The sequence below is a fragment of the Phalacrocorax aristotelis genome, chromosome 14 (assembly GCF_949628215.1).
Source record: "Phalacrocorax aristotelis chromosome 14, bGulAri2.1, whole genome shotgun sequence".
NCBI classification, from domain to species: Eukaryota; Metazoa; Chordata; class Aves; order Suliformes; family Phalacrocoracidae; genus Phalacrocorax; species Phalacrocorax aristotelis.
Window position 1 is genome coordinate 11,633,547 of NC_134289.1, and position 23,491 is coordinate 11,657,037.

At 38.7% G+C, this 23,491-nt stretch overlaps 1 protein-coding gene across 3 annotated transcripts in view; it reads right to left on the minus strand.

Moving 5' to 3' along the window:
• NRG3 (neuregulin 3) overlaps positions 1-23,491 on the minus strand; it is a 417,546-nt gene that overhangs the window by 32,425 nt on the left and 361,630 nt on the right. The window lies entirely within an intron of this gene.

A 23,491-nucleotide genomic window follows, 5' to 3' on the forward strand; every position in this document is an offset into this window, starting at 1 on the left:
AAGAAAATAAGCTAAGGGAAAACACTCGTTCGTGAGAGCAGGCAGAAGCTGATAGGCAACTGGGGTTTCACACACTGACTTCATCAACAGCTCCTTAAGTGCTGCATTTTATTTTTACTATTTCAACTACTTTTCTAGTCCAAAGTGCTAATTTGCTAAACAGATTGTTATTTTTTAAGATCAGTTTCTCTAAACATGCAACATACAAACCAGTATATTTATTCATATATTTTAGGTAGACAACCAACATGTAGGCTTATCAAAGCACAGTACAAGCTCTGCACACTGGTAAACCTACATTTCTTTTCTAGGTTGGAGATCTTCAATGCAGACCCACCCACCAATATGAATACCAGACACGTATGTCAAGTAGGTGACAGCAGCTCTAAGTTCCAGGTTCATAAGTCTCAGGTTCGTAAGAAGAAAATACTGTATGACATCATCAAGGTGAATCTAGGCAAATATTGAAAAAAATCTACACCTAACTGGAACTTGAGTCAGATACTATCTGGTGTTACAATTACTGAGGACTATGTGCAATATCTTAATCAGTATTAATTATTAATTTCTCAAGAATTAATATCACAGTGCTGTTACTGAACATTTGGAATCTTAAATACAGTTGTCTCTTGTAAAAGTCCCAGTCCCTTTTCATAAGCTATTTCAAATAACATTACAAGTACCAAATCTTTATTTCTTAATTACTTATTTTCTTGCTTGAAGAAATTCGCAGTGATTCAAAAGCCATTTCTGAAGTGCAAAATGTCCTCAGTTACTGTTGACTTTCTTCTCTCATTTAATTTTGAAATTCTAAAAGCTGTACTTTAAAAATTTTATCTTAAAATTAAAAGAAGCAAATATAGTAACTTACACTTTTTACATGTCTAAAATATATCTGGAAAGGTTGTAATTCAATAGGGAATCCTGGTAATGTAGCAGTAAAGGTTATTCCTGTAGAGCTTTAGGCCCGTTCCTCATCGGCACGTTTAAAATGTGGATCTAGACAGCAAATCCTCATTGGCAATGAACTAAAAGTGTGGGAGTTTAATGACTTTTTTTTTGTTTCATTTGTTTTCACTAGCCTTTATCCACCTTCCACTTCCACTGCTGCATAAAAAAGGACTAGTCCTACAAGTTTTGAATTCTTATGTTGAGGTGGATCACACTGCAAATAGTTCAACAACTGATCAGTTCAGGAATTCTTAATCTATTCCGCCTGAATACCAATTTCAACACCTACTGCCTAAGACTACAACTAAAACATACATCGGAACTGTAATGTCACTCAAACATTGCATGTAATTAAAAAAAATCTATTAAAAGAAATTGATTTAAGTAATGTGTGTAAACAGGCTTAATTTTGCTCTTCTTTCAACCTAAGTCCTCATTAAATGCTTCCTTTCTTTTTTTTTTTTCTTTTTTTTTTTTTGAGAAGCAGTATGTTTAATGCAGTTATGGTCTTCTGTCAGTCCTGAATAGCTATCACTGTCTTGTTAAAGATGCTTTAGAATACGTCTTACCAAGATAAAAGCACTTCAGAGACTGGACAATATTATCTTGCTCAAACAACTATGTGAAGATTTAAGTCTCTTGTGTAGTCAGATTAATCCCTGTCACTAGCTTTCAACACATGCTGATCAATGCTTTCCTTCCTTTTTGTTTATTTTGCACAATGCATATTTAAAGAACTACTTATTGATTAACTTTACTCCATTTCTTAGACACCTTTGTTCATTTTTTTTTATATCCTTTAAATCTGTATTCATGTATTGGACTCCACCATTTTTTGTCTCCAACATCTTAAAATGTAATCAGTTCAGTGTTCTTCCATTCTCTAATCTTCCACATTGGCATTTAAAAAAACCCAACTTCTTACTGATAGAAATGTAATCTGTCTCTCTGTGCAAACTTTGAAGGTCTCCTCATTGTTGCCTTGACTTAACCTCACGATTCCCCTAAACACATATGGCACAGCTGAGATCCCCTCTAGCCAAGGTGTACCCTACAGGACCTTTACATAAGGCGGAAGGCTACAGCTGAGTACTGCAAAGCACTTTTGCTCTCACAGAACAGAAAGCTACAGAAATTAAATGTGTAAAAAGGAAAAGAACTGAAAATTCCTTCTCCTTAGTTGAAGATGTGCATCAACCTTTGCCTACAAGTATTTACATCCTGAAACAAACTTCCGAAGGTTATGCAAAGTGCGACTGAAATTATGGTAAGTCTCTCTCTATTCACATAGATTCATATTCATATATTCCTTATGAAGTAGATCACCTTAATTACATTCTACTGAAATAAATACTTTAGGGAGAGGATCCCCCATCTAATGAGCAGCCAAGAAAATACTTCTGCTAAAACCCAAAATATAAACTGCCATGGATATTCCTGGATAATCCAGCTGAGGAGTTAAGACTACAGAACATGAATTCCACCCAGCATTCAAATTATACAAACTACATAACCTACACCAACAGAAATACAACCACAGAACTGGAAAATAACATAGTAAACTGTCTAGCTGCAGACTATTTTGTTTAACAAAAATTATGGAAAGAAAGACCTTCCCAGAACACAAAGACGAGACAAACTCACGTGGGACATAAAGCCTGCTGAAAGGCTGGGTTCCCACAGACAAGTCCCCGTTCACTGTGTGCGCTGTTACATGTGTCGCCCATTTTTATTTATGCTAGTGATTCTTTCTTATTCTCATTTCAACTACAAAATTGTCTTTCTCCCTTCCTTTCCGTCACATCACCCCACTGAATATCAGCATGTCGTGCCTTAAGTAAGTGCTCCTTTTTCTAAGGTTATCTCACACACTACCATTATGACACACAAAATGACTACTGGTGACCCACAGAAGCAAAGTTTCTTCCAGGACTCACATCACAGTCACGTTTCACCTGTCCGTTACTATAAAAAAAATGTATGTGCCATATTCCAGGTACTAGGGTCTTAGGTTTTTTAAATGTCTTGCTCTTTAAAATTTACTCTTAAAGGCTGTCATCTGTCTGCTTTATGCATGTGGAAAGACCCACTGAAGCACACGTATAAGTCTTTAGAGGATTAAAAAGTGTAGGGTAGACACATTTTTTTTTTCATGATTGTTACTTCTAAAGGATATGGTAAGTTTTGTTGTTTAAATAAGCTGAAACTTGCCTCTTTGTGACTTTGTCAGAAAAGGAAGAACACTAGTACAAGGTCCTTGTGAAACAACCACGTGTGTTTCTATTACTGAGAAAAAATTATTTAGTTAATTAAAACTGATTATGTTAGGCTTTGTTAGCACCTAAATCCACAATATAATTACCAGCCATAATCACTCGATCCTTTAGTTCTATTATGCGTTTTCTGAATTCATTGAAATATCTTTGAAAGGTATTTCAAATATGAAGAGGAGCATTGTGCATGTGGCCTAAGCAAAATGATAACAAAACCAAAAGAGGAGCTTTCCCCCTTGCGGTGCTTATTTCAATGGCTCTTGAATAAAATCTCAATATGGTCACAAGCATCACAGAGCATAATTACTGAATCTTCGAACAGAGCTAGCTGAGAAATTATGACATTTACCATACAAATGCATTACTTAAGCTTTGTTCTGTAAAGGAAAAAAAAAAAAATACATGTGCAGATTCATTTTTCTGCTGAAGTTTTTACTCCCAGCGCAAAAAGCACCACAAACCCTAACAGCATTTAGCATTCCCTTACCTTCCGCACTCCCCTCACCTAACGGACCTGCTCTGCATTGCTGCGTGTAACAGCATGCTATAGAACAAATACGGAAAGCCCAGTATCTTGTCATTGGTGTGTACGACAATTCCTTTCCACGTGCTTTCTCCCATTGATAAACATCAATGAAAACTTTATGAAAATAATTTTGTGACTTGTTTTTCACCTGATAATTTAGAGATTTTGTTCTTTACCCTTTTCTCAATCCCTGCCATGAAAGAGTCAGCAGAAGCAGCGTGGCCTAACGGAGACAACATAAAACCAGCTTTTCCTCAATAAATTACAAGACAGCATGAAAGCAGGCTTGCTTTTTGTCCCCGTGCAAAAACTCAGCCGTGCAGGTGTAGCGAAGTGGGCGCTGCCACCTCTGCTGTCACCTCATCGCCACACACATTTTTCATTTCTGTTCGTTCCCGGCCACGCGTTTCCTCCAGGCCTCTTTGCACACCACATTGCCCTGCAACGTCCTGCAGAACCAGAGCCTCGCTGCTGAGATGAACCTCAACAGTCTCATTTGCCACTCACACTCGTATGTGTGTCCTGCATCCTCAAAGCCCCATGCACAACAACAGAGGAGGACTACACGGAAACCCCCCCCACAACGTCAAAATTTCCAATAAAAGACGGATTCCTCTCAGTTAAAAGGCAAGAAAGTAGTTAAAGTGTATTTCTCAATATACTTAGATTGATGTGTGACAAGTGCTGAACTATATAAGGCATTCTAAATTTAATTCATGAAGAGAATAAAAAAAGCCTGCGTGTTCCACAAAATCTGTGATTGCCTCAGCATCAGACTTCCAACCCTCTCAAGAGTTTTCTCTGTTCTTTCACTTGCAAAAACCCACCGTACAGATTCACTGCCATATGCTGTGGCTTGTGCTAAGGCAGAACGATTTAACAGTTTTGAAATGCTACAAGCCACAGTTCACAAATTTCTTCTTTGACCTTGGGTAAGTCAAGATCCTTGTTCTTTCTGTAACCATGAGGATAATATTGCCTTTTCCACTTCAGTGAGTAACGTGATAAAATTTAATATAAACATATTAACCTCAAAAGGAATGAAGTCGATGCAAATACATGAAATAGATAAACCTGTCCCAGATATTTCTGTTCCAACATCTTTAAGAGCATATGCATTACTTCACATAAAATACCATGTTTTATTCTAATTCTCAGCTACCTTTATTAGACACGGAGTTTTCTTCTTTCAGCTTTTGCCTGACTGGGTAGAATTTCCCTTTTACAAGGGCTTCAGAACACTTGGGTTCACAAATTAGGAGGGGAAGTTTGTATCTGCTATCGCTTACAGGAAGGGCAGAGTCAAGGTTAATTGCACAGATTCACATTTCAAACTCGAATCAGAGCAAGCCGACTTCAGCTGGCAAAAGTTCATAAAGCATTTCATAGTTTCGACAGTGATTCTCTCTTGGGAAGAACTGTTCAATGATTCTGATTGTAACGAAGATTAACAAAATACATTTTCCTGTACTTGTGGAACATCCACAGCAGAAGGATCTTAATGAGAGCAAAGTGAAATAAATGTAGCCCATTAATATATTATAATTGCACAGTATTATGCATTGTTTGCCTATTGGTATTTAACACTAGTGAGATTATTTTCTGCGTACACAGAAGGCAGAAAAGGAAGGGATGAGTATTGAATCAGACTGACCTATTTTGAGTACTTGATTCTACAATATTAATGCTGCATTAGCACTGGTTTTGCATGGAATATTAAAAATGGAGCAATGAATTAAGTATAATGTTATAGACTCACCATGAAAAGGCACGCAAAGGTATGTGCTCTGAGCTTTCAACAAGCTATTTTAGGTTGGTAAGTGAAAGGTGAAATATCATTCAAAAATTAATGAACCAAGATCTCCTGAAAAGTTATTTCCAACAAACCCATCCTTAAAAAAACCCACAAAATAAAATAAGCCAAACAGTGGAGAGGTATCTGCAAAAAAAGAAGAACGAGAGGCTAACCTTACACAAGAATGTCTGGGGTTGTCTATGGTTACAATAATTGAAGTGTAATAATCTAAGTTAAGGTGCCAATATTCTTAATAAGTGCTAGTTGTTATGAAGTGAAAATTTGATAAGTACTTTTAAACATCAAGATCACAATTCTGAGGGTAAATTAATTTTAACTTTGGTTTCCTAAGAAACAATCATTTCCTTTTATCTGCAGGGAACTTGGGAACTTGTGTCAGCCACAACCAGAACTCAAAGCTAACAAACTTTCATAGCCTTAGCTAAGTACATTCAGAGCAACACATTTATTAAATCTTATGCCTGAAATCACTCCATAGGCAGCTAAGTGATGGGAGGTAGATTTTTCCTTTTCAGGAAAAACTCTGGTTAGGACTTCTTGTGTACTGATAATTTACAAGTAACACACAACCCAATTCTATTCCAATTCTATTACGAACTTTACCTACTTTCATTCTATTTCAAAGATGGATAAGGTCAATCTATCATGAAAATTCACGATGAGACATAAGTCTCATCAGCCTCTGTGCGCGCGCGCCAATTTCCTTTTTTGAAATATTCAGTTTTAATATATATTAGAGCAATTCTAAGTTTCTCTTAGACCTCCTATGATTGCAAACTCACCCAGTAAGCTAACTGTACTACATTCTTATTATATACTAATAAGAATTAAAATTGCATATAAAGCTTGTTTTTATCTTATTTATTTTTGATACAACCTGAATATAAATGTTTTAACTTCAGTTTGCTAAGTATAAGAGAAAAACAAATATGAAGGCCATTCTTCCTCCCTCCCCAACTTAACATCGAGTGTTACCTGATTAGTAGAGGTTGACAGCTAAAACTCTATGGCAATATTTTAGACAATGAGCACACTGAAAAAAAAACTTCTGATAAAAAGGGTAAAGCTGTCTAAAACTGTGATCCCCTGACAGCAACCTCCCTGCCTGATGGCTGCCTGCATTTCTGCTGACGCGTGAAAGGGATGAGCAGCTAAGGAGCTGCCTCCTAAGGAATAGCAGTCCCGAAGGAGAGAAACTTGATATCTGGTGGAAAGAAAAAGAGCCTACTAAAAGATCTGAAACATTTCATTTCTGTTTTATGTTAGACCACGGTTGAGGGCATTTCTTCTAAAAATGCATCAGGTTGCTGAAGGAACAGTACCGTGGTCATACGGTGTGAAATTCTGGGCAAACCAGCTACATCGAAATGAGATTAACTCTTGCCCTAATCTCACGTGAAAACTTGCAGCTTTGAGATACAAAGCTAAAGACTTACTGAAGTTTATCCTGGGCGGTAAGGATTGCACGTGGCCCCGTATGCTGCAACTATATTCCTATGCTCCTGCAACTGAGTTACAACTGAAAAAATAAATGAACAGGTCTCGGCAGAAAAGAGCCGGGAAGCAGCAGGCATTTTCAAAGAACTGTGCCCCTTTCCCCTGAAAAAGACTGTGTCATGTCTGAAATGGAGGGGGGTGGGACCCCACAGGGCACCTATTTTTTGTCATCTCCTACTGTTCGGTGCAGAAGGGCACTGACCAACAACAATACTCCAGTCACCAAGCCAAACTCATCCGATTTAGTTATAACTCAGTCAGCCATCGGCAATCAGTCCCATAAGCAGCACTCCAGTTACTGGTTTCTGGACACAGAACGCTCAGCCTTTATTACCACAAATAAAAATAAGAGATTTGAGGATAGCAAGACGAAGCAGACACTGGTGGATAGGAACAGCCAAATCTTAGCAGCACGATGAGGCAGAACAATTTGCCCCCTCAGTCTTTGATTGTGAAGAAAGTTTGGAGCCTGATACCCCCTCTTCGTACGCTTTTTCTTTGTATTCACACTGCACAAGAGAACCGCAGCAGCGATGCTGTGTGAGCGCTGTTCCTGGCACAACGGATGGCACGACAGGCAGCACCGACAAGCCGTCAGGGACGGGACAGCACTGCCAGCACAGCAGCGGCAGCTCACGCAGCCAGCAGAGAGTGAATAGCGATGGAGTGGTACCAAAGAAGCCGGCTACAAAAATACTCCGAAAGAAAATCTCAGAGGGACAGCTGGAGGTTTTTAAACCTTTGCAGTACTCTGCAGGTCTAGGCGGTGCAAAACTTCTTCACAGTACGGTTGTTATGCTTGCTAATACCTCGGTACCCAACTGATAGCTAAAACTAATAGCTACTGAACTCACAGCAAAACACACTTGTGTTTTAGTTACTAAAACCTCTCAGCTAATAGCTAAAACTTCATGATCTAACATCAAGCCTTACTCTCTATGCCACTTCTGCTTACTGAGAATCGTGGCTCCAGGCACTCCAGCTTCTACTGCAAGTCCAAGAGATGCAAATTCAACCCCTTAAACGAGGTCTTTCGCCACCAGACCGCTCTCGGCGGTGGGATCACACCAAGTCAGCAGGCAAGGAGGGCGTGCAAGTTGCCGATAATTGTTTCACAGCCAAAGCCCAACCAAGCAGATAGTCTGCACGGTTCCAGCTACCTTTGTGTTGACAGCACTGTTGACTTGTTCTCATAGGGTGCTTTTGAAACCGTTTGAAATTTAGGTCGGAAAATCCATATAATACCTTACAGAGCGTGAGTGTTACCTACCGGTCTGCCATTGAACAAAGAAATTTGCAACATTTTCTGCATTGTACAGAAAAGAGCTTCTAGTCTTTCACGGATATGCAAAAAGCTTCAAAGCATAAATCACAAAAGCTTAAAGATTGGAAAATATTGCAAATATACAGTGATTTTCTTTTTTTAACTCAATAACATTCTTTCCAGAAGGACTTAGTTTTGGGATTTTTTTTCAGTGATCACGTTTTCGTGTACATTCGTACAGGCTACGAATTATTTACTGGGTCCTAGAGACCTTTCACACCATAGATTTCTGCCAGAAAGTACTATGTCCTCACTTGCTCTGTGACAGAGTACATAAACTCCACAATTCTGTATGAGTCTTAAGTGGGGGGGGGAGGGGGAACAGCATACTATCCTGCTCCAGAACGACTACTCACCCCTTTTTCCTATCTTAATTTTTGGTTGCTTCTTGGTACATCGCTTCATCTTCCCTCTCTGATTTTGTTATCTTCCTTACGTTTTCTTATTTTTTTTAAAGGAAAATATTATAACCAAACATAGCTCTGCACTTTAAAAATCTCTTTGCTATCATCTTTTGTCCCCTACCATCAGCATGAAAAATCTTCCGAAGTGAAACTTCTGTTCAGCATTCATTCTTCTTGTAACATGACCTTCTATTTCTGCAAAATCCATGCTCAACTGAGCTTTCCAGCTCTCCTGAGGCCCTGGCTCAGCCATACTTTGTGCTGGTAAATGGAGGAAGAAGAGGGAAGGACATTTAGAGACAAGCTTCCTGCATGAGTTATTGTAGAGTGTATCTTGGTTTAAGATATATACATATATAGGAATGAATTCAAAGACTGCTAAGTGCAATACGCATCGGATCAGATACATAATCATCGCACTTCAAATTGTTTTATATGTAACTCCATAAAGACAGTTTCTGAGAGGTTTATTATATAAAAATATTATGGCTTATAAAGCAATAGCATTCTTTAATTCTGCCTTAGAAATTTCTTAGCTGATGAGGGTTATTATTCCTAAGATCCTAAGCATGGCTAACATCTAATACAATAATGTCTTAATTTCCCAGCTGATATTTTATTTGATCTCAGACTTGCATTGCTATTATCAACAAAGCCCTGTCACTGGAATTCCTCCCACAGGTGAGCCTTACATATTTTGTATTTTGCTCACTTGCCGGTATTGAGCATTCTACTCAAATCTCAGGCTAACATCAAAGATACCAAAGTATATTTGACAGTTATTGGTGATGGCTACATTGTCAGAAGCTCACAGTAAATCAAGCAATATTATAATTAAGCGCCATCTCTGTTTTGACCGCTGCTGTTTTAACCAGGGTGCTTTTTTAAAAAATATGGTTGGAGCAGTGACAGGAGAGCCATAGAAAATGACCGTTAAAGCCATAGAAAATGACTGTTAATAACATGAAATATTTTTTGCTTTTCTTCTCTATACACTGAAATAGCAATGTGGTGTCCTACCTGGGAAGGCTCTGGAGGGTGAGGGAACGGAGGACAAGGACAAGGGCGTAGTCAGCTGCAGAAAGATGTGCCAAGGGACCCTGTGTTGCTACCGAAGTATGACAGTTTCTGAACAAGACTCTGCAGGCACAGGACTATGTTTTTATGCTTTACCTTCTTTTTGTTCCAAGCTCCAACTCCTTGACCTGGCTTCTCACAAGGCAGCGACCCAGGTGAGTGTGATGACAAGGACAGAGATGGCCCGGAGCCAGAGAGGCGTCCTTCCTCACAGAGCGGTGTGTCAACCTGTGTTCCCTTTGCAGCCAGCCCCATGCAAAGCTCCCAGATACGTGGAGGATTAGGGGACTCTATACCTGCGCACCTATTAATTCTTCTGCTGATTTTCCCTACCTATTCCATGAGGCCGTGGAAACTGGAGAAAAATCTGGTTGGTGTGTGCTGTCCCTCAGCTCTAGAGGTGCACCAGCATCCCCTCACCTTGTCACAAAATATTCATAGAATCATAGAATCAAAAAGGTTGGAAAAGACCCTTAAGATCATCGAGTCCAACTGCTAACCTATCACTGCCAAGTCCACCACTGAACCACATCCTCAAGCACCACCAGTCAGGTCCCCATCGCAGCAAGTGCACGTTCGCTCACCATAATGACTACAACACTCAAGTCTAGGCTGGATAAATGGTCAGAGAGAAAACCAGACTATGCTGGCAGAGAGAGAAAAGCAAATATGGTGACTGCAAGACTGCAAGCAGCTATACTCTTCCTTTAACCCTCTAGAGGCTTTTTGCCAACATGACAGATAACGCACCCAGTTGCTCACACCGAGCGAAGGCAGATGCTTAGAGCCTACTAATGTGAGTAGCAGTGTTAAGACACGGTTAAGCCCTCAGCCCACAAAACGTCTAGCAGAGCACTCCCTGCGCTCGCCCACGTTGAGGGATCGCTTCGTGTATTTGGCAGTGGCCGCAGGTAGGCAGCAAGCTGCCAGAACCAAGTTGCTCAAGTGCCAGCTTGTACACGTATGTGACTGCTGGGACTGCCGCAGCGCAAGCCTTGTCACATTCCTCTGCTTCAGAAGGACTGAAGAAGGGGATTAAAATCTTTAGCAATCGACATATTGCATGGCATCAATATTACATCCTAACTGTGTTCCTAGTCAAAATAAGGTTCTTAAAGTAGTTGAGAATAGAGTTTTACTTATTCTTGGAACTCCTTTTCCTGGCCTCCTGACAGATATATACAAAAAGCAATATATAGTCCAATCTCTATATATGAATATATTTAGGTGGGTTTTAAACACGTGTCAATTGTATCTCAGATGGATGCAAACACACGCCTAAAGATAGGCGTGTACATAAACACAAATACATTTTTTACTAATAGATTTTTAAATTTCAAAATCCCTTACATATGCTGATTTTTATTTCAAGAGTGAAGCCCATGGAATGTCAGAAAAAAATCCATAACCTTGCCACTTCAAAAAGATGCAAGGCTATTCAAAACCATACAGAGCAATGTAACTTCTTACAATCTACGGAAGAATATGAAACTGAACTCAGCAATAGGAAAAGTATTTTCAGAATGACACACACAACAAGTTTAAAGTTAAAATTGACTTAAAAAAAATAAAACAAATATCAAATTATCTCTGATCCTGAGGAGGTTATTGGGAGGATGGAGCCAGTGGTGCCTGGCAGGAGGACAAGACGAGACAGACAGTATCTGAAACAAGAGCTTCTCACTGGATATGAGGAAAAACCACTTCCCGTGAGGACAGAGGGGTGGTGGACCAGGCTGCCCAGCGAGTCCGTGCAGTGTCCATCCGTGGAGGCTTGTGGCACCCAGGCGGTTGACTAGGGAGCTCCTGAGGTCCCTCCAAACCTGAACCATTTTATGACCGCAGTGTGCGGCAAGCTGAAGGACATTACACCAATGTAAAACGTTTTCAGGTGAAGCCTGACTTGGTGGTACCAGTAATAAACGTTTCTACACAGAGTGCCTGGATGGGTGTTACAAGCCAGGAGCTGTCACACACGATAGCGATGCTGGCAGCACAGGGCAGCTTTTGATGCGCTTTGTAACTTCTCTGGTCATGATTTTTATGTAAAAATTGCAAATGGAAACACTGTGCCAGAAGTAAGGACTACCTGTGGTTCATGACAACGTTTTAGCATAAAGCTTACTTTGCCGAGCAGTCGCGGCAAAGTGTTTTCTGACTCATGCTTCATACGGCAGCCCTTTCTGCACCCCTAAGCTTCACGTCTTTTAAAAATATTCACATTATTTTCTGTGTCAGTCACAATGAACAGCTTATGACTATAGGGTCAAATGGGTGCTGAGCCTTGAACATCGCTGAAACATCACAGCTCTGAGTAGGGCTTAATAAAAAGACTAAGCAGACGTGGAAAGGCTGATCAGAACAGCCCAAACAATGGCAGCTGAATAGCACGCAATAACTTGGCCTACTTGCCTGTGACCCACTTTTATCTTGTGCCTGGGCAAGACATATTTTGAAGAGCTCGGACAGTGCTGAGCGCCTGAGGGTGGGCTGATGGGGAGGCAGGGGGGTGACAGCTGCTGCATTCCCGTGGCAGGAAAGCGAAAGGTAAAAGAACACAAAAGACTAGACCACAGAAGACAGTGCCATTTATGATCCCGATGCCGTGCAAGGGGTGTCAGAGTTCATGGAGATGCCTTTATGATTGCAACTGAAATTCCACACAAAAAGGCTTCCTTGCTGGCTGACCTGCTGCCTGTGGCTCCAAGTCATTGTTCTCTCCCCTACATCTGAAGTTACTCATGTTTTAAAGTTATATGCCTTCATATCTCCTAGCAGCTTTAAATAGTTATGATTAATTCTCCTGTCATTAATTCAGGAAAAATCCAGACTGCAATATTATGTAGAAGGCAGCTAGGTAAAATCTCTGCACATCTTAACTGTCTCTGAATTTTTCCTTTGCTGTCAGGTGTTGCTAAAGCCAAGGAAAACGCATTGCCTTTCCACATTGCTCTTCATACATCCTCTTTGACAACTCCTATCTGTTTTGCTTCTCTGAGCAGGACTAGCGAGGAGATTCCTTCAGATGACCCTTCTTTACTCATCGTCTTAAAGGTATACATCTTATGCCTATTCTGAGGCACAATCAGAAAGCTTGCCAATTCATCAACTTGCCAACATATTGCCATCATCAATTTCAATTTTCAGAATATTGTCAGAGAATGCAGAGGTGGTATGCAAAAATGGTAGTTATGAACCAAGAGAAATGAATTAGATAAATTGTCATTAAAAAGGTAAAGGCTTACAGCTTCCTCAGTTGCTAAGAATAAAGGAGACCTCAAATCTCAGTTTAGATGTCTTTCCTTTAAAACAGCTTTGTTTATATGTTATATATATAACAGACATATGAATATATATGCTTCTACTATATTAATAGCTGGGAACTAGAATCAAGAACCTGTCAGACTAACATTCCTCAACACACAACTCTTCTCACTTGAAGCTTTTATGAAATCTTTCTGGGTGCTTCCCCTTGTTTAAACTAATTTTCCAAGTTGGAAACATTTAAGCAGTGTTTTGGATGGATTAATCTGGGAAATCCATCTACTGTGACTCTTGTGCAGAGGAGAGCAAGAATTGCTAGGAATAGTGGGACTGATTCTGGTCTACCATGAAACATGCAAGAAAATTTCACTGCAAGCGTAGAGTCATACTGGTGTAAACCCAGCCCGTGCATGACCTTCCATCACTATAAGTTGGCTGGAACGAGATCTGTCATTCAGATGTGAGCTTTCCTTATTTTGCCTCAAATGGTTCTTATTGAACAAAAAATCCATTTCCAGGTACTGTTAACTGGCACATGGAACATCAAATGTTCCAATAATGCAGAATCAGACCTTAGAAAATACAGGTAAGAGAATCAACTATCAGCTACGTGTCCCAATTAAGCAAATCCTTCACTGATCATGCCTCTATTAGGAAATGCCAGATTTCAGCTCATTAAGAATATTTTCACAGAAGTAATGGCAATATTTGAAGAAAGCAGATACTTTCTGAGGCAAAGGCTTGTGAATCTTCTGACAAGACGTTTTGAAAGGATTTAGAAGTCCTGCCCAGGATGGTCCCTGAATATATTGTGTGTTTATGCTGGCCTGCTTCTTGCTCCTTGTTTTACTGTTAACCATCTCATAATGAAATTACATACTGATTTATTTCTTCACTGAAAGCTTGTTTTGTTTTTTAACCTTTTGACAAAAACAGTACAATATCTTACGTGTTCTAAAATCAGGCTAAATTTCATAACTTTATGAGGCAAACTATGTCCTGCAGAGTAACCGTAACACTGCAATGATTTCTGATGTATGTTACTTGAACTTATAGAGAGAAACAAAGCTGACATCTCCATCAAATGTCGTGGATGCCTTCAAACTCATTGAGTCATTGAGGTCATTTATGAGATGCTGAACTTCAGTAAGTGACTGCGTCAAAGTGTCAAAGTGTATACTTTTGCTTCAGTGAATTCACGGGCATAAGCCAGTCAATAGGAAGCAGCTCACAGGTAAACTTCTGTATTTGCAGAACACTTGTAGCTTGCTATCAGGTTCATCAGGTTTTTTTTTTTTATAAAGACTAGTAACTGGTAGTGTATGAATACTATAGAAATAATCCAGTCTTAGAAGCTTAATGATTTTAATCATCATAGACAAAATTCAGCCTGTGCAATTATTCTCAGTTATATCCGGCTCAAGTACAAAATACTCGGGAAGCCAACTTTCCCTCCGGCAGGCCCCTAATTAAAACACATAAATACAAATCACCTCATACATTAGCCATGACTCTCCATGTAATTTTTTTTGGGGGGTGTGGGGGTGTGTGTTCAATAAATCAAGATCTACTAGAGAGTTTAATGAAAAAGTTGCTTTTCTGCAGAAATAATTTTGAAAGTGAACCCCTTTCAAACGCTGGAAAATGTAAAAAATGTACTTCAAATAATCAAAATATTCCATTTTTATAAATAAACCTATTGTGTAAAACCGTTTTTCATATTCTCTTACATTTTTTAAAAATAATTTAACATTTCTGTCAAGTACTCACTGCGAGTCCTGCTGAAACAGTACACTAAACCAGTAGGAAACTTCCCGCCTACTTGAAATAGATTTTTTAATTACTCATTGCATATCGCTAGTGACATCATTGCTTTACCTTGTTAAAACTACCTATGATAACCAAGACTTATTTATGGTAACCAAGGCCAAACCATTGGAAAAACAACAGCAATTATTTTTAGTAGTAGAATTATATGAAACTGCCCTCTTTCCCTCAACAAAGTCCGCAAACAGGATAGAGACAAGCTATTTGCTGATTCTTCTCACAGAAAAATCAGGGTTTTAAATGGTGGACAAAGACGTGGGGTTTGTTTTCAGAAGAGTCCTTAAGTTTTATTCAGATGAAAACTAAACAAACTGCAACGTCACCATTTCTCTATTAGTCAAAGACCCACAATCCAGAAAAGGAACATAGCAGATGCTTTTGAAAGAATTTATCTGCAAAATTAATCTCCAACACTTCATAACTAACATCCAATATCACAAAGATATGTGAAACGCTCTTCAGATGCAAGGTCAAAATCTACCCTGGATCAAAGCCCATCCTTCTACATTCTCTAGCTTAGCCTTGGCTTGTTATCAGGAAACTGTTCCAGAGTGCCTGGGAAAGGAAAGAGCACAGCGAAATCGCCCTCCCAAATCAGCTGAAAATCAGGATGTTTTGAAAATCTGTAAGTTCTGCTGAATCCTACTGGTACCTTCACTATCTTGTGTAAGTCCCTGTGGTCTATGCGTTGCAATTACATACACACGCTAGATTTTCCCCAAACCTTCCTCGACAGTTAAAAGAAAATACAAATTTTGCTAATTAATCTTTAATATGAAATGGATTAAAAGTGGAAGAACAGATTTGTGGCCGGCTAGATACAAGTGATATAAAGCCCTCTCCAATGAATAACGGAGCAGAAACATCTGAGATAACGAAAATAAGATGTCAAGGTTTAAATTCCTGTCTAGAGGCGTTTGGTTTTGCTTTTTATTTATTTTATTTTCCTTCTTTTTTTTTTTTTTTTAATTACACTTCTGGAGCCTAAGAACAAAAATTTCAAATAACCCATTAAGAGAAGCGTGCAAGCATTCCTCTAACTTAGGAACTTAGCTAGCATGGGGGTGAAATTATTACAGACAAGGACGAAGGGTTTGAAGAAAATGAGAAACCTTGATTTCCCTGAGCTTCTGCCACATTTACCGGTCACTTCTCACATTGCTGAAATGCAACGGACTTTACTCCTTGCGTGTTTGTAAATTCAGTAATCGTGTTGCTATCAATGAAGAGAGGCTGATAACATGCACATGACGTATATGATACGGACATACACTAGCTTGTCTTTAAGAAAGGTTGGAGCTACTGAATACTGAGCTAAACGCCAGGGTTTTTCCAGTTGGCATTACTAGGTTTTAATATATATATTTTTATATGTGTGTATATATACACACACACGCGGAGTCCTCTCTGTGTCTTTCTCAAGTGCTTTTGCTGCTCTGCACTAAATCTCCTCTGGCAGTATGGCTCCATGACTAATAATTTGACCAAGTTTAGGTCAGTAAAGCAAGCACCCGCAATGAAGGCTTGCCCTAGCGCAATCCAAACAAGTACTGCATTTCCTGACAAAAGTCAATAGTCCAAAAAGCCATTGATTTTTTTCCAGTGGAACAAAGTATTTCAGTCCAAGTCTTCCTTTGCGTGTTCTGTGAACTTGTCTCATAAAATATTTTCTTTTAGAGGTAATCTTTATTCTCTTAGTTGAGTGAAGAGAGGCTGAACTATCATAATTTAAAAATCATAATGTTAGTTGAAGTGTGGATTGTTTTTTTCTTTCCTGCTCTTCCTAACATGAAAATCATATACGTTTCTGTGAAAAAAAAAATTGCACATGTAAATCACATATGATTTTGTGCAACAAAGAAAATATATTTCCATGGCAAACAAAGGTCCCTAGCTATGGCTAGCACAGTGTTTCCTATACTTTTGGCACAGTACTATTGTTTGATACGTAGCTCTTAAACTCTGTGGAATATACGAATAGACTCTGTATTTAAGTGAAAACCTGCAGCACTGCCTTACCAGTTGTCATATGACAAACCAAAAAGAAGTAAGAGACATTTCTTGTAGCCTTATATTTAATATGCTATAATTACACAGTTATACAGCTTGTACTTACAGTAAGATGAACTCAAACAGCAATGAGATCAACAGTGAATTTATGTGACCTTTTTTTTTACAACAATATGTTGGAAGACAAATCTGCCTAAACAAAAATCCTTTAACGTCTTAGAGTTAAAGCAGACATTTCTAAGAAATAATAAAGGAAAAAAAAATTCTTTTACTGATTGTCTAAATTTTTGCTCCTTCCCATCTGCCGTGGTTCCTGCCGTTCCAGCACTACCTGTAAAGCCTCTTGGGTTCAGCAGAAAGAAAATAAAGGGTGATGCCAGAAATGGCCCTTCAGAAAAAACCCAACTCCTTCTTCTTCTAAATAAACACATGTACGTACGCATTTTAAAGGCATGCACTGATACAACATGGTACCCCAATGTATCTTACTCTATTTGGTTAACATTACACTTGCCTCTCTCCTAAATGACAAGCACCCTTGAAGGCAAAGCATCAATAAAGTCAAGTTTTGTATGTAGCCAGGAGGATATCACCTGGCTATTTAATGCCTTCTAAGTCCCCTTATACTAAAATGTCTTATCTACCCAGTTTACAAATCAAAAGACAACTTGCTTTAATACTGCCTACTGCTCTCCAAGGAGCAACGCAGCTCGCTCAGGAACAAGGCAACATTTTATATTGAAGTAGTTTACAAATTTATTTCAACCTCTCTGTACAAGATCTTCACCTGCTGTTAAAATCACCAAACATCTAACTGCACTTCTTACAATATTAGCTGCTTTTTATTTGTACAGAAAAATAGGATGCTAATATCTTATAACAGTTCAATTAATTATGAATTAATTATCAATTTTTTTTTTCTATTTTGGGCAGAACAACAAGACTTCTACCTATTAGACCACAAAGATGCTGCTCTTAAGAGAAACATTAAAAAAAAACTCATAGTTGAATCCCTGTATGTTTCCTTTTAATCCAAACCTGTTTTCTGTGTAAACATCTATTGCCTTTTATAAAAAAAATAAATAAACTGCAATAACTTCTAATATAAGAAGTCAATTCTGATGCGTCCAGCAATCATTATTATTTTAGTTTCCCATTTAAGAATTCAATTAGATATTTTTCCTTGGTTTGCAAGAAAGCTGGACCGTTTCAATATAAAAGAAGTGCCAGGACACAAGAACTTTGCAGGAGCTACAAATTCAACAAGCCCCAGAAACTTTTTTTGAGTTTAGGATTTGCTGCATTTCCTATCATCCATAATTTGTATTTAATATATATTTTAATTCAGTATCAAAATTTTGGCCCTAGAGCAACCAGTTTATATTATGATTCCAGTGAAAAACACTGGTGCCTGTAGAACTATGTAAGTTCATAAGATCCCTTTAAAGACAAGAAACAATATCGTGTGCTCCTCCCTAATAGGCACAAAGTACTCTTTTTTTACCATAAAACTAGAGATTATAGAGACATTCAGCAATGCAACCAAATGCAATTGATTTGTTTTTTTGCAAAACAGCATGAAATAGGCTTTTTACATACTCAAAAATATTCAGAGATAAAATGAGGCAAAAGCTTTTTTCTGTTAATCAAATAGCCTAATGTCAGCAATACCTCTGCTATCCAGCAGCTCAGGGAAGCTGCGACGAAGGAAGAGGAAAAATATGCCTGGATAAATCCAATCCTAATAAATTTTACCTCTTCAGCCAAATTGTACCCTGTTAAACTCCCTCTACTGAAACATTTCAAGTCTATGGGAAACTATAAATAGCACCATTAAATAATTTTTTTTTTATCTTTTATATATACACATATATAAAGTAATGCCTAAGCACTGCTCACGGGACCACTGAATACTATTATATGTTAAAAAAAAATTCCTCTCCAGAGAAAAACACAGCATCAAAAGAATTATTTCAGAAATTTATGGCCATGTGACATACGAGATGTTATGAAGAAAATTATTTTTTAGCTTAAATTGTAGCAAATCTTATCAGGTAACAAAACACAGAGCTATCTAAGTGAACTGCCAAGAGAGGAGAACTTTAGAAAAATGCTACAGTAGGGACGTTAGGTTTTGGTGCTATTTCTGTGACATTAACGCATCGATTACAACTTTTTTTACTAATGAGCAGCAATTATCACTAATGAGCAAGTGAAGCTATTTGGGAGATGCAGATAATCAATTTACTTGGTTTACCATGCAACTACTTGGATTGCATTGAATAGCTTTTCCTTCTGTTAATTGAAAAAAGAAAAAAGAGCCCCAACACCAACCTATATACTAACTGAAAAGAGAGTAAAAATTGAGTTAATGTATTTTGCTGAAAACTGTACTTCACATACATTTAGAGATACTTGTTATCTCATATCCTAATTATTTTTAACTTAACAGTTATTGCACTCCATTCTGGTAAGATGTGCATCTCCTTCCTGGTTTTGTTTTTTTTAATGCAAATGATCTTTCAAAATTGGGTATTAATTTGTATGACCTTTTCAATATTCCTTGAAGAGCAGGTTGATTAACTAAAATTGTCTCTAAATATTTGACTAAAGAAAGAAGTGAATTAGCTTCAGTCGTATTAATCCCGTTTTGTTTTCCCTGCGAGTACCTACTGCTTGCCTGCACAAACAATTTTCTAGAACTGCTAGTATTTGAAGCAAATTTTAATTTGTTTTCATTTAACTTCCTATGAGATGTACGTTTCATACGGTATGTGATGGAACATGGTAAACACATTTCCAAAAAGCAAAGCACAGAGATCCTGCAGGATCCCTTTGGGGAAGCTGAGAAGCAGCCAAGTGAACCACAGAAAACCCACTCTTTTAAGAAGAATCCGCCTTCCCAGCTTTAGGGTTTTGGGATACTGAAAAGGAAGCAGTGCCATTTAAATCCCTGCGGCTAACAAAGAAACAGGTTAGAATCCGTCCTGCTACATACCTGCTTCTCTCCCATCTTCTTTGGCACAGAAATAAAACTCTCAGTCTGGCTCGAGGTCTCCCCCCGTAACAGGTTTCTGTATCTGCCACGCGCAAGGTTCACTCCCCATGCGGGGGAATACTTTAATGGCACACGAGGAATTCCTCTGTACAGCATCCCAGGGATAAACGTCACTAGCTCCCTTTGGCCCCAGGGCACGTGTCCTACCAGAGGTTCCCACCATCTGCTGCTACTCCTTCTGAATCCAGTCAGGAGCTCCTCAGCTGGCCAGCAGAGAAAGTTCAGTTCATAACGCAGGGAGCGCTGCTTTATGCTGAGGATTTCAGTTAAGCAGTACTTAAGACACTATTCAGTTGAGTTCAGTTAAGACATCATTCTGGCAGCATGATCAGTGGCATCCAATCAACCCAGTTCAGATATTTTAAACAAAAATCACTGAATTTTTCCTAAGAGCTATTTGTAAGGGTAGCGATACAACAGGAGCAGCAAGGATTTGAGATTAAACATAGAAAACACACACAAAAGGTAATTCTGTTCTACTAAATGTTTGCTCAACTGCTGTTAATGTTAGGAGCAATTTGGACATAGTCAGCGGACACCAATCACTACCAGGGTTAACTCTTCAACTGAATGGCAGATTGTTAGTACCTTTGAGACAGGGAAATGACTCAAGCTAAATAATCAGTGAAAAACATGCTCTAATTTATGGTACTTTTCAGTACTCCTGGGCTAGCGGGATCGACATTAATTCTCACAGTAACGTGGTTGATAAAGATCACAACAACATTTGAAGCTCTGTAAAAGCAACAGTGAGTTAAAAAGTCAGAACTAATATTTTTCTAAGTTATTGTCCCAAGGTGGGACATGATATTTTCAGTACAAAACTGTAAAGCAAACAGCCGACCTTTCATCCCCAGAAAATTTAAGATCTCAAACTTCAGTCAAGGCTTCAGAATTAGTACTTTTAACTATTTAAAAAAAAAAAAAAAATGTTCATAGCGATTGTAGTGAGGTTATGAATGGCAAGATTCAAACCAAAGGTGCTTTATTCAGCAGCAGAAACTCCAAATTCCACCAATAGGCTTTTTTTAAAACTCCTTATCAACTTCATTTCAAATAATTAAATCCTCTCAGGTTCTATTGGGATTCGCTTCGTCCTTCACGAAGCAAACTATTCTCCTTACTGTTTGCAAGGCTAAATATAAGTAGCCTGACTGAGTACATGTGTCAAAGCCACCGAGTATTTTCACAGGCACGTTGCTCCCACCTATGGCTCAGACTCTTCCATGCTGAATAAAAAAAAAAAAACACAATAGGAAATAGAATATGAAAGTGAAGTGCAGGTACTGTGCTGGTTCCTGGTTGATCAGATTCCTATGTATAATAACAAACCTGAGAGGAAAATATTGCACCCCTGCTATTACTGGATCAGTCCTGATCTTTTATTTTAGTTTAAGGTGGAGAAAAATATACATCTGTGTGTTTGCAGTGTCAAAAACACATCATCTGAATAGCACCTAACGATTTGCACAATGAACTCTCTGGAGCATTGAACACAGTTGTGTTGTGCCTGATGTCCTGGACTCTCACTGTGGCTCCTACACATTACATAAAGCAAATAAACAGTTATAAGGACCTAAAACATTTGAGGAAAAGCGGCAATAAATTGGTCTCTCCACCTCAAGCTCAGTGGATATTTGTTGCAATGTACTTTGCATAGAGAGGGCTTCAAGTTCAGAGAAAGCTGACTAGAAGATAGAAGGTCCTGATAACCTTCAGAGCTCTGCTCTGTCACTGGAAAATGAAGGTTTCCCACGCAGGTCTCCAATGGATTAGCAGCTTCGTTGTGTGCAAGCCCTCCCCATGGCTTTTCATTATATTTCATAGTCACTTAAGCCTTTTCCTAATAAAAAGACAATGCCAAGGGTGAGATTATGAAATACTCTAAAGTTAAGTTGATAACACTTTAATTAAATGTTGCTCACTAACAACATTTCTGGCATGACTCAGACAATAAAAGGGAGAAATGAATCCTGTAATTGCTTCATTTGCTGTCTTTTCACAATCTTTTGAGACGCTCTTCCCATGACGTTGCCTTTCAGCGCATGCTGCAGAAGATCCGGTTAAATGTCACGGTTGTTCAATTCAGTTTTACGCTGAGCATGAAGGGTTCATTATGACCCCGGGTTTGGTCCGGACCAGGCTCTGCATGATCAGACTTCTGTCTGCTGCTTTTTAATTAAAGTAAGAGGGGCAGGTCCTCAAAGGGACCAAGCATGGCTCTACTGAAGCAAGCATTTACCAAGCCTTCTCCCAATATCAATAGCAAAAATCTTCCTGTTAAATTTAAGCTGTGCTTTCCACAGTGATGCACATCTCTGTACAGAGAAGGTTCACGGCACTTCTCATAACCAAGATCCATTCACTTAATAAAGACACTTAATAAATGCACACTTCTTTTGTGCTTTTGTTCCTTTAGATGTCACTTCATTCCTTCATGCTACAAGTACTGCAGAGTTTGTGCTCTATGCGCCACGTAGCATGCTTTCACCCTACAAGTCACCCATGATGGACAGGCAGATAAATGGTTTCCTTAGTATCTCCTCTATTATGAATTCTCCTACAGCGTTATGTTTCTTATATGCCATATTCTTTCCATATGTAAAACAACTCTGATTCAATGTCAGCTTGGAAATTTTACTTTGAAAAGTAGTTTGGGGTCAGTGCCTGATCATCTGTTGCTGTCGAGTCAGGCAAGTTAGCAATATGTTCCAAAATGTGCATAACTTAATCTATTTTCTGTGGGGATGAGTGATTAAGTTTACATTTTGCCTTAAAACTGGACTGCTCTTATGGCTTTGAATTATATAACACAACAATCTTGTACATTAAAAACCTATATAGGCTTCTAGTAGATGTTCAGCATAATTATCCATTAATAAAGCCCAACAAATAATGATGATGTACTTAGATTGTGTTAAAACTGCAGTTCAAGGAGGTATATAAGAGTTTTACCTGGGCAAACTGGAAATCTAATGAAAAATGCATAACATCAAGGAATTAAAAAAGGGAAAAATATGAGTAGGTTTTGAATAACAGAAATGCGTATAAAAACATGCACAAGTAAGAAATACTATCTCATGAAAAGCAAAATTAATTAAATCCCAATGTGAAACTTGGCAATGGTACATTTACCAGGTACTGTTCAAAGCCACGAACTGCTGGGAGTCAGACGCTCCTACGTCACCTACAGAACAGCCAGAAAAAGTGTCCCTGGTGTTCGCAAAAGCAGAAACTTGCAGAAGTAGCTCAGTGTGCGACAGGTCACCATCCACGCTAGAACAACCTTCATTTGGCTCCTGGTCATTCACATAAACGCATATTTTATTGATTTTTTCCCCCCAGATCAGCACTGATTTTCTGACTCAGAAGCAGACTGGCTGGAACACCTACTGAATTTTTTCCTCAGCAAAACGCCTGGCTTCACTTCTGCCACGAGAGCCTTTGTTCCCAGATTTTGCTTT